The sequence below is a fragment of the Octodon degus genome, unplaced genomic scaffold, assembly GCF_000260255.1.
Source record: "Octodon degus isolate 3935 unplaced genomic scaffold, OctDeg1.0 scaffold00097, whole genome shotgun sequence".
NCBI classification, from domain to species: domain Eukaryota; kingdom Metazoa; phylum Chordata; class Mammalia; order Rodentia; family Octodontidae; genus Octodon; species Octodon degus.
Genome location: NW_004524673.1, coordinates 693,940 through 703,775, shown reverse-complemented (window position 1 = coordinate 703,775; position 9,836 = coordinate 693,940). Strand labels below are relative to the sequence as shown.

The 9,836-nt window shown below is 36.0% G+C and overlaps 1 pseudogene; it reads left to right on the top strand.

The window, feature by feature from the left end:
• The first annotated feature begins 8,077 nt into the window (after positions 1-8,077).
• Positions 8,078-9,836, top strand: part of LOC101582614 — a 6,226-nt pseudogene continuing 4,467 nt past the window's right edge.

Here is a 9,836-nt window from a genome sequence, read left to right as displayed (position 1 = left end):
AGAACACAAATGTCTAATATGTCCTGAATATATTAATTTCTGGAAAACTGACTTTTAATTGATTCTTTTTATATTGTATATATAGACTTATTTGCTAGAAAGAATTTAAAAAATTTTAACATATTGAGAAGTTTCTACAATAGTTTTATTTCATGCCTTATGTTGTAATATAGGAATATGTACAATTTGAGCTTTCAAACTTCCTATCATAGAATACTGTCTTTCCCATCCCATCCCATCCCATCCCATCCTATCCCATCCCATCCCATCCCATCCCATCCCATCCCATCCCATTCCATTCCACTTAGAACTCTTACATTCATTTTTCAAATGTTAATAACATTTTCAAAATTTCTCCGTATTTTATTGATGCTTCTTGTCTTGCTTGAATTACTTTCATCTACATATACTTAGCAATAAATGTATTTTATTTTAGGTTTTAATCCATTTATTTATTTATTTGGCACAGGTCTCATTACACAGCTCAGTCTCATAATAACCCACTTGTCTCAGCCTCCCCAGCGTGAGATTACATATATGTGCCACCATGCTCAGTTTTGGTGGCCAGCATGGTGTGCCCAGGGTTCTGGGGCCAGCATTACACATGGTATTGGGTCCTTGTGCTTGCCAGGCAGGATCTTAGACAACTGAGTTATCTCCTAGCCCAGACTTTTTAATGTTAAGAAGAGTGAAAAATTACTTTAAACACTTTAAAAATGATACCATATTTCAAAAAATAAGATGATGTGAGTTCAATAATGATTATTATATTCCATATTATTTGTTGTCTTCAAAGCAGTTGCTCAGATTACCACGTATAACATGCAAAATTGATGAAAAATATTAAGGATTAATACCATGGTTTAATGTGTTTTTATTCTGGCAAATGTCTTAATGTGGTTTAATTTTGTATATACAGTGTCAGGAGGTATTTCTATGTAATCCTTTTCTTCTGCAGGGAAAGGAAAGAACAGCTTTATTGCTTTAATCAATTAGAGATGCCTTTATGAGTTAAAAGAGAAGAAACACCACTTTATCATTTTAAAATACTCAACCTTTCACAAAGTCAAAAGAGAAATAAAAGTTTATCATAGCCTAGGGTATAGATAATTGGTCTTATCTGATAAATCAGCTCTGTTATAATTTGAATTGAAAAAGAATTTAGAACGGTGAATGGATTTTTTTTAATTAGGTGTTTTAATTATTCTTAAAAGGATAGAATATGAAAGGTTATGTCTTCTTTACATACCTAGAAGTGAGAATGTTATCAGTTCTCCAAGCTAAGCAGAATAAAATCTGTTCATTAATTTCTTGGGAACTGACCAGAAAAAGCTTGCCAGCGCAGGCAGCAACGCAATTGAGAGCAGTTGCTTTATTCTGCTGAGTCAGTTTTCACATTTTAGTGGAGAATTTTGATGTGATTGTCTCTGAAAGGGTACTTTATATTTGCTTAGGACTACCATTATTTCTACAATAACTTTCTAAAGTGGTCAATAAGGTTCTAACTAACCTGGCTAAATTTAATCAGGATATTAAATTGACATTCTGCTAAAACTTACTGTTCATAAAATCTTGCACAGAGCCACAATTTAAAGAGATGTGAGGTTTATTTTCATAAAGCAATGAGTTATACAGAGACTTTATTAAGTATCTCAAGAAAACTGGTATGCAATACTTTCTTAAATATGTAACAAAATTTTTCCTAAGAGATCAGAGATATAATGAGATGATTGCTTTACATATCTTATAAAATGAAAATATTGATGCGAGGAAAAAATGTAGTTAACATATATAAAACCAAAGTAATGGGGCCGGGGAGATAGCTCAGTAGAATAAGCACTTGCCTGGTAAGTGCAAGGGCATTATTTCAATCCCTGGTTCTGTCAAAAAAAATAAATAAATAAAAAAAAGGAGGTAATACTTTTTCAGCTTTCTACATGTGTGCTGAAGTCATGGCATTTGGAATAAGCCATTGTCATGCAGACCATAAAGATATAAGTGGGCAAGACTGGTCCCTGAAATAATCCTTGAAATTATTTCTTCAACTGCTACAACAAGCTTGGTGGCTCTGTACTTCTGTTGACACAAATTGCAAGACAGAAGGGTAGCAGTACTGAACCACAAAAGACTGGGTGATGAAGTAAAGTCACATATTAAGGGTGTGGTGTTTCTAGCACTCTGGAGGCGTAGGCAGGAGGATCACCATGAGTTCAAAACCATCTTGGGCTATATAGTGAGTTCAAGGCAGGATCATATTTTGTATCAAATAAAATAAAATAAATAAATAAATAAATAGGCAAGCACACATTCACTCCTTGCGTTTGGTTGCGCATATCTGTAATCCCCACACCCAGGAGGCTGAGGCAGGTATTTGAGAGTAGTGTGGCTAAATTCTGAGTTCAAAACCATTCTCAACTAAATAGCAAGTCCCTATCTCAAAAAGTCAATCTTCCCTCAGAAAAAGAGAACATACAGTGATTATACTAAGCCATCAAAGTGTACAGTATATTGATTAGCACAATCTAATCAATCTAAATCTACATCTCACTGATTTTAAAATTTAGATAAAATTAGGGAATCTGTTCTTATTAGATAAAATGAGAGTCAGGTAGGGTGGCTCAGGCTGTAATCTAGCCATTTCAGAGGCTAAGGCAGTGGGATCTCTAATTTGAAGTTAGTAAAGCTGAAAAAGAAATAAAGAAAAAGAAACACAGCAAGCAGCCATTCTTTCTACAGATGGACTGGACAATTTTCCAATTGTTGTAACAAAGTGCCTGACATCGACAATTTAAAGGAGGAGAGGTTTAATATGGGCATGGTGTCAGATGTTTGGCTCATGATCAGCTGGCTTCAAAGTAGCAGCAATGGCAGAAAGGCATGGTCAAGCCACGCCAGGAAGTGGAGGACAGACTAGCATCAGTGAGAGATACACCATACAAACACTTACTTCCCTAAATAAATCTTCTCTTTGAATTAAGCCTGCCTCTCAACACCACATTCAGCTGTGAATGAGTATATTAATCCTTTACTAAAAAGTACCCAATTCCCATAATCCAAAATGACATTTAAAATTGCCACAATAGAGGCTGGTGAGATGGCTCACTGGTCTAAAGCACCTACTTAGAACAAGCTTAGCAAAGCACAGGGACCGTGGTTCAATCCCCCAGCACCACATGCCAGCCAGTCCTGCCCCCTGGTTGACTGAGCTGCCCCACACACACACATAAATAAATAAGTAAAGTTAAAAAATAAATAAATAAAATAAAATTGCCACAATAGGGATCAGCCTAAGGTTTCTAATGAATTTATCTGATAATTTAAGACATTATCTTTTACTTGCAAGTTTGGCATTCACTGTATAATATTAAAAAAGCACAATTTCTGCAACAGTATTTGAAAAATACATCATTTTCAGAAAGATTTCAACCATTAAATATTTTATTGAAGCACCGGTGTCATAGTGCCATGGTATATAGAACTGGTTTTCTTTACCTGTTACTCAGCCCCACTCTGCCAGAGGCTGTAGCATCAGTGACTTTGCTTGTGACATACACTGCTCCCCACTGTTCTCTTCTTGGACTTCATGCTTTACAGCTTAACCATTGTTTCACTTCACCATCATTGAGCCTGACATATTATGTGAATTGGAAATTAAAAATGTTTGGCTAACAGCAAGCCCTAGGCAAATACAATGCTCGATTTGCTAATATTGTTAGGTGGGGAGAAAGTGAAGTTTGAGAATTTGTTGTTCATTTGTATTACTCATCAGTAATATGTTCATAAAGTGAAGGTTTCTTCCCAACACAAGCTCATAAATACTGGAAGTAAATTTTGAGATATGAATGGGTGCATGGATATGAATGGATGCATGTATGTATATTTCATGACAAAATTTAAAATATTCTAAAACTACTCAAAATATAAAGTATAATATGATTTATTGGTAAACATAATTTCCTCTGACCACTATCTACTTCACTGTCCTGAGGCTTGCAGTAACCTTGATAACTTTCTAAAGCCCTCTCCATGGTGCTTCACCCCTGCTGCCTCCACAGACTTCATTCTCAGCATTTCTTCTCCTCCTTCCAGATGGCATGGACTCGGGCCCTTAGGTTTCACCTTGGCTTATGCACAGCCTTTCCTATGGCCTCAGACCATGGCCATCACACCATTGCATGCCCTCAGTTTGTGCTGCCACCTGAGGTCTCCAACACTGTCCAGAACTAACAGCCTCTAGAATAAAAAGGCCACTTGGTCCAGCTTGCACAACCCACTCTTCCCAAGATAAAAATCATGAGTGGAAAATAGAGTCATATCACTGTAATCTTTTCTAGAACAAAAGCTTCAGTTCAATGTGTACAGTTCTGAAACTGAGGGAAACTGACAGGCCAGACAACAGTCTATTGTGACTTTTGAGGCATCTCCAGAAAGATCTGAACTACTGATCAGGGTTCACTGTGTACTGAAGGACCCTGGTGAGAACTAGTAATGGGTCCTTGTACCTTTTCAGGTTTTGTCACTAAGTCTGATTTTTTTAGCTGCTGCTTAGAAAAGTAGCATCTGTGTCCCTAAACCACACGACAGGCATGACTTCCACTAGTCAGGTCTCACCCCTTTATAGCTATCTGAAGAAAAAAGTTAGACCTCTTCCTACTACATTAGCAAACACCTAAAAAATACAGAATTTTTCAGGTATTTATAATATATCAAAAAAATCAATCATGTCCTGGGTAAAAAAAAAAAAAACTACTGCAAGGTTACAAAGTAATTGAAATATCATATTACAAGCAAAAAAGAAAGTAATAGAAGAAAGACAAGGAAATATCTCACTATACTAATTTGAGCAATCCATTTTCACCCACTGGTGATCAGAGAGGAGAGGAATATTTGTGACTGTATAATTCTGTATAAAATAAAATGTATGAAATCAGTAATTGAAGCTTCTACCTCAGAAAATTATAAATAAAAGCAACAGAAACACAAAGAAAGAAATATCAAGGAACTAATAAAAAGAACTAAATGAAAAATAAAAGTAGAAAAAAACCAACAGATGAAAATCCTGCCAGGCATGGTGACACATGCCTGTAATCCCAGCACCTGGGAGGTTGAGGTAGGAGGATAACTGCAAGATTGAGACCAGCCTGGGCAACAAAGCAGGTTCAAGGCAGGCCTAAATTGCATAATGAAACCATGTCTCAAAAAGACCGCCCCTCAAAAAATGCTGTATTTCTAGGTATTTAAAAAAATTATCAGCATTCAGAAAGATAGAAAAGACAAAAATAGAAGGGACAAATCATGAGTGTATCTTATCTCTCCATTAAATTTGATAGACAGTTTTGCAGGGTACATCAATATGGGTTGGTTGTTTTGTTTAAGAACCTGAAATAGCTCACTCTAAGCTCTTCTTGATTTGATGGTCTGTGTTGAGAAATCTGCCATGATTCTGATGGGATTTCCATTATTGATGATCTGTTTCTTCTCTATAACCAATTTTAATATTCTTTCCTTTTTCACATTTTCTGGGAGCTTGGTTAGTATGTGTGTGGGTGTGGATTTGATTATGGCTAAGTGGAGTTCTATGAGCCTCACTTGACTGTATCTCACATACTTTTCCCATTCTTGGAAAATTTTCTGCTACTACTTCTGCAAACACTGTTTGTGTCATTTGTGTTAATTCCAGGTGTTTTGTTGATACCTATTAGTCTTATATTATTTTTCTTTGCAAAATCTTGCAGCTATCATATTGTTATTTTCTGGTTCCTTGCTATTTTTAAGAGATATTTCCTTTCATGTTCACTAAGTGCAATGCTATCTTCAATGTCTGAAATTCTATCTTCAGTATAGCACAAGTGGTTTTTGCCAGCTTTCTATGAAAGTGTAAATGTCCTTGACATTTTTTGAATCTTTCATGCATTCTAGTTCTTTCCTGTATTGTTTAGTGCTTCCTTCCTTTTTCTGTCTCCCTTTATTTTTTTAAACTATGCCTTCCTTAGATGTAACAAGCAATTCTTTCATGCTTGTAATGATTTCCTATTTTACCTGAGAGATGATTTCTGATCTTATTTTCTGCATAGCCTGATAGAGTTGTTTCTTTACATTTGATGCTATTATTTCAGAAATTTCAGATGTGTGACTTCAAAGTTCTCCTAAGACTTTGTCTCCTGGACTTGTCTTGGGTGGGCTACAGGTTTGACATTGTCTTTTGTTTCTTCCTTTTTGTCATTTTACAATCTCCCAATGTTCTGACTCTGCAGCAATGGTAGTGGATAGGGTGTGCGTGAGCAATGCTTTCAGGATAGGGCAGGGCTGTGTAGGCTCACCAAGCTCCTACTGTGTGGGATTCACTCAAGGGAGGAGGAGTGTAAGCCACTACTCAAGAAGGATCTGATTATTATCAGTGCAGACTGAAGTTCTGCAAGGCTCTCTTGATGGTGGGTGGATGCAAGGTAGGGCTCGCTAAGACTCCTACTACTGGTGTGAATGGCAGCTGTGGCTCAGCTGAGCTTGGTTGTAGGAGAAAGGTACAGGAAAGGGCTCACCTGGTCTCTGTGGAAGTTCCAGGTGCCTGCTTTCTATGATAGGTGGCTGGTGCTCATCTGTGCTTCAGCAGGTGATAGAGGGACATTTCAGGGCTCACGAGGTCCCTATGGCAGTCTTTTGGGCTCCTGGTTCCTATATATGTATATTTAGGGCAATCAGTTGGTTCCATATCTTGGCTACTATAAATGTGCTGAAATAAACAATGACATGTAATTATCCTTATAATACGCTTACTTTTATTCATTTGAGTATATACCAAAGAGCAGTACTCCTGGATCAAATGGTAACTCTATTTTTAGTGTCATGAGGAATCCCCATATAAGTTTCCACAGTGACTAATAATAACTTACTTTTCCACCAGCAGCTTCTAAAGGTCACTTGTTTCCCCAACATTCTAGCCAGAATTATTTTTTAATGTTTTTTTTCTTAGTAATAGTCATCTCTTTCAGGAGAGATACTATCTCAGTGTAATTTTGATTTGCATTTTCCTAATGACTAAAGATATTGAACATTTTTTCTTATACTAATTAGGCATTTATACTTCTTTGAGATATATCTGTTCCATTAACCTACATATTTATTCATGAACTATTTGACATTTTGGTGTGTTAAATTTTTGATTTACACATAAATCCTCTGACAGAAGAGTAGCTTGGAATGATTTTTTCCTGTTCTATAGGCCATGTCTTGCTGCTACTGTTGATTATTTCCCTTACTGTGCAGACACTTTTTAAATTCATAAAGTTCCATTTATTGATTCTTGCTATTATGTCCTGTATTGCAGTACTACTTAGGAAGCCTTAGGTCTTTGCCTAAGCTTATGCCTTCAAGTGTTTCCCTCTATGTTTTCCTTTAAAAGTTTCACAGTTTCAAGTCCTAGGTCTTTTATCCATTTTTTGGGGGAGGGAGAAGGCTCCATGAAGCTTTAAGAAGAGTGTGGTGTTTAAAATCAAATAATGCTTGAAGCACCGATTTTTCTCCTCTGGCTGCATCACTCAGAGCTGTCTTTAGCTAAGGGCTACAGAGAGGGACCTAACAAGTGTCTAAGAGCTTTGTCCTGACACTCAGTCTCTTGTGATAAGTACAATACTGTTTGTACATGACTTCATATGCTTAAGAAGTTGGAGCACAAAGAAGTTTTTAAATAGGAAATTTAATATGAAGTTTTAGTAGAAGTAAATACTGTAACACAAACAGACCCAAATTATGACTGTGACAGGGTTAATTTTTGCTAAGTTACCATGAAACCAGCACCAAGAGGAAGATTAAAATTTTGCAAGACCCAGGACAGCCACCTGGCTCAGGTATGACCATCAAATCACAAGCACTGCATTCCCTAGAGGATTGGGACAACACGTTGGATGGTGCTGGAAGCTTCTCTAGGTTACAGGGATTGGGGTGCCATGCGTTTGGCCAGTAGATTTGCTGGGATCATGGTGGAAAACCTAGCTTCAGGGCTTGTGAGAGGGTAAGCTCAGTTTATGCTAGTGAGGCTGTGGCTGATGATGGGACACTGAGAGGTTTTACATTGGGGCGGATGCATGATGTAATTGCAGGGCTGGTGCTTGGAGTAGTGTTTTCAAACTTTGGAAGTAAGTCTGGACACAGATTTGTAATTCAACTTCCCAGTAAGAACTCACACATCCATGTGCCTGGGAGATGGTTTGACCTTGAGAATCCCCCTAAACTTACTCTGTGCATTTCTTTGTTCCCCTGGTCCTCTTTGCATCTTTGTGATAAAGCTGTATATGTAGACTCACTGGTATTTTATTGAATTATGCAAACTTTGATCCATTTTATTTAATTTTTGTGCTGGTAACAAAAATTCTCACAGATCATAGACTCAATTCTATGGGTGGTATTAGCAAATTATGAGAGCCATACTCAGTCAATTGCCTATTTGTGTAGTAAGTTAAATTGGGAAACATACAAACTTATCTATTTACATATTGCAATTGGATTATTTGGCATTAACTAAAAAATAAGAATTGAATAGGTGCAATGCAGGTCGTTTGATTATAAGCCTGAAAATGTCTGGCTCATTACAAAAAACAACAAAAAAAATGCTAAGCCTGATCTGGTGGATCCTTATCTCAGGTCATTTGATAGTGTTAAAAAGCTCTCAAGAAGTAACCACCTGGTGTTCTTACATGAGTGGAACAGACTAAAACTTAAATTGATGGGCCAGGGTTTAATTTGCCTGAAATTTATTATAATGAAGATAAGTCATGGTGTTTGGCTAACCTACAAATAAGTCTTAAACTTAGGTTTCTAAATTGTTTTCTTGGTTTCTACCCATCTTTTAAAAGAAAAAACATGCTCGAGATAAGTTGTATTTCACCCACAAAGTAAGGCACATGATGATATTGAATGGTGAAAGTCTTAGGATAAATGTACAATCACTTTTCTATCCAAACATACTTATTTGAAATATTACATTATAGAGAGATGAGAAACTGCTGGGGAGATGTTTTTCTGATTGCTGACTGTAACTTTAAGTTTATAGAATTACACAATAAATGCAGATCAATTTATTTTGACTATTTTTATGCTGGGATACTTACATGTTTTAGGTGTAACTTTGATGTTTAGAATGCTATTATATAGTGTTTATGTGCTCAAACATAAAGGTTGTAATGTTGTTAAGAAATAAATTCATAAAATGGCCTTTAATTATATTAATCATCTCAATTTTATCTCCTCGCCACTGCCAAAAGAAAAATAAATAAATGCCTTAATATTCTGCATAGGTTTTCCCAATTTGAAAATTCTAAAGAATTAAAATGAAAAAGATATTTTATTTACTTAGTGTCCTTTAGTTTTACATTTTTCTCTAAACATTGACATTAAAAGGTTTTAAGAATACAAATATATAATTATTGTAGCAGCAACTTTTCAGAAAAAAAATTTTTGCAATCTCTGATGAAATACATCCCTTATAAAACAGCTACCAATGTGTATTTTTATAAAGTATGGACTAAGTAACCAACCTGTCTCCTCAGAACAGTAGGCAGCACATGAGACTCAGACCCAGTAACAGGATGCATACATGACACGCTTTCTCTACTAATAAATCTGAAGATAAAGCAAGTGCAATCACATTGGTTATTCTTGAAATTCTAGTATTTCATGTTTTAAAGTAAATAGCTTCTTTATGTCAACATAGTTGATTATATTTCTTAATTTGTCTGATTAGCTCCTGAGTTTAAATTCTTTAATGAGTCATTTGTTTCTTTTAAGTATTTTTATAAGAGTTTCTGCGGGTGTGTGTGGGTGTGTGTGCATGTGTGTGTGTG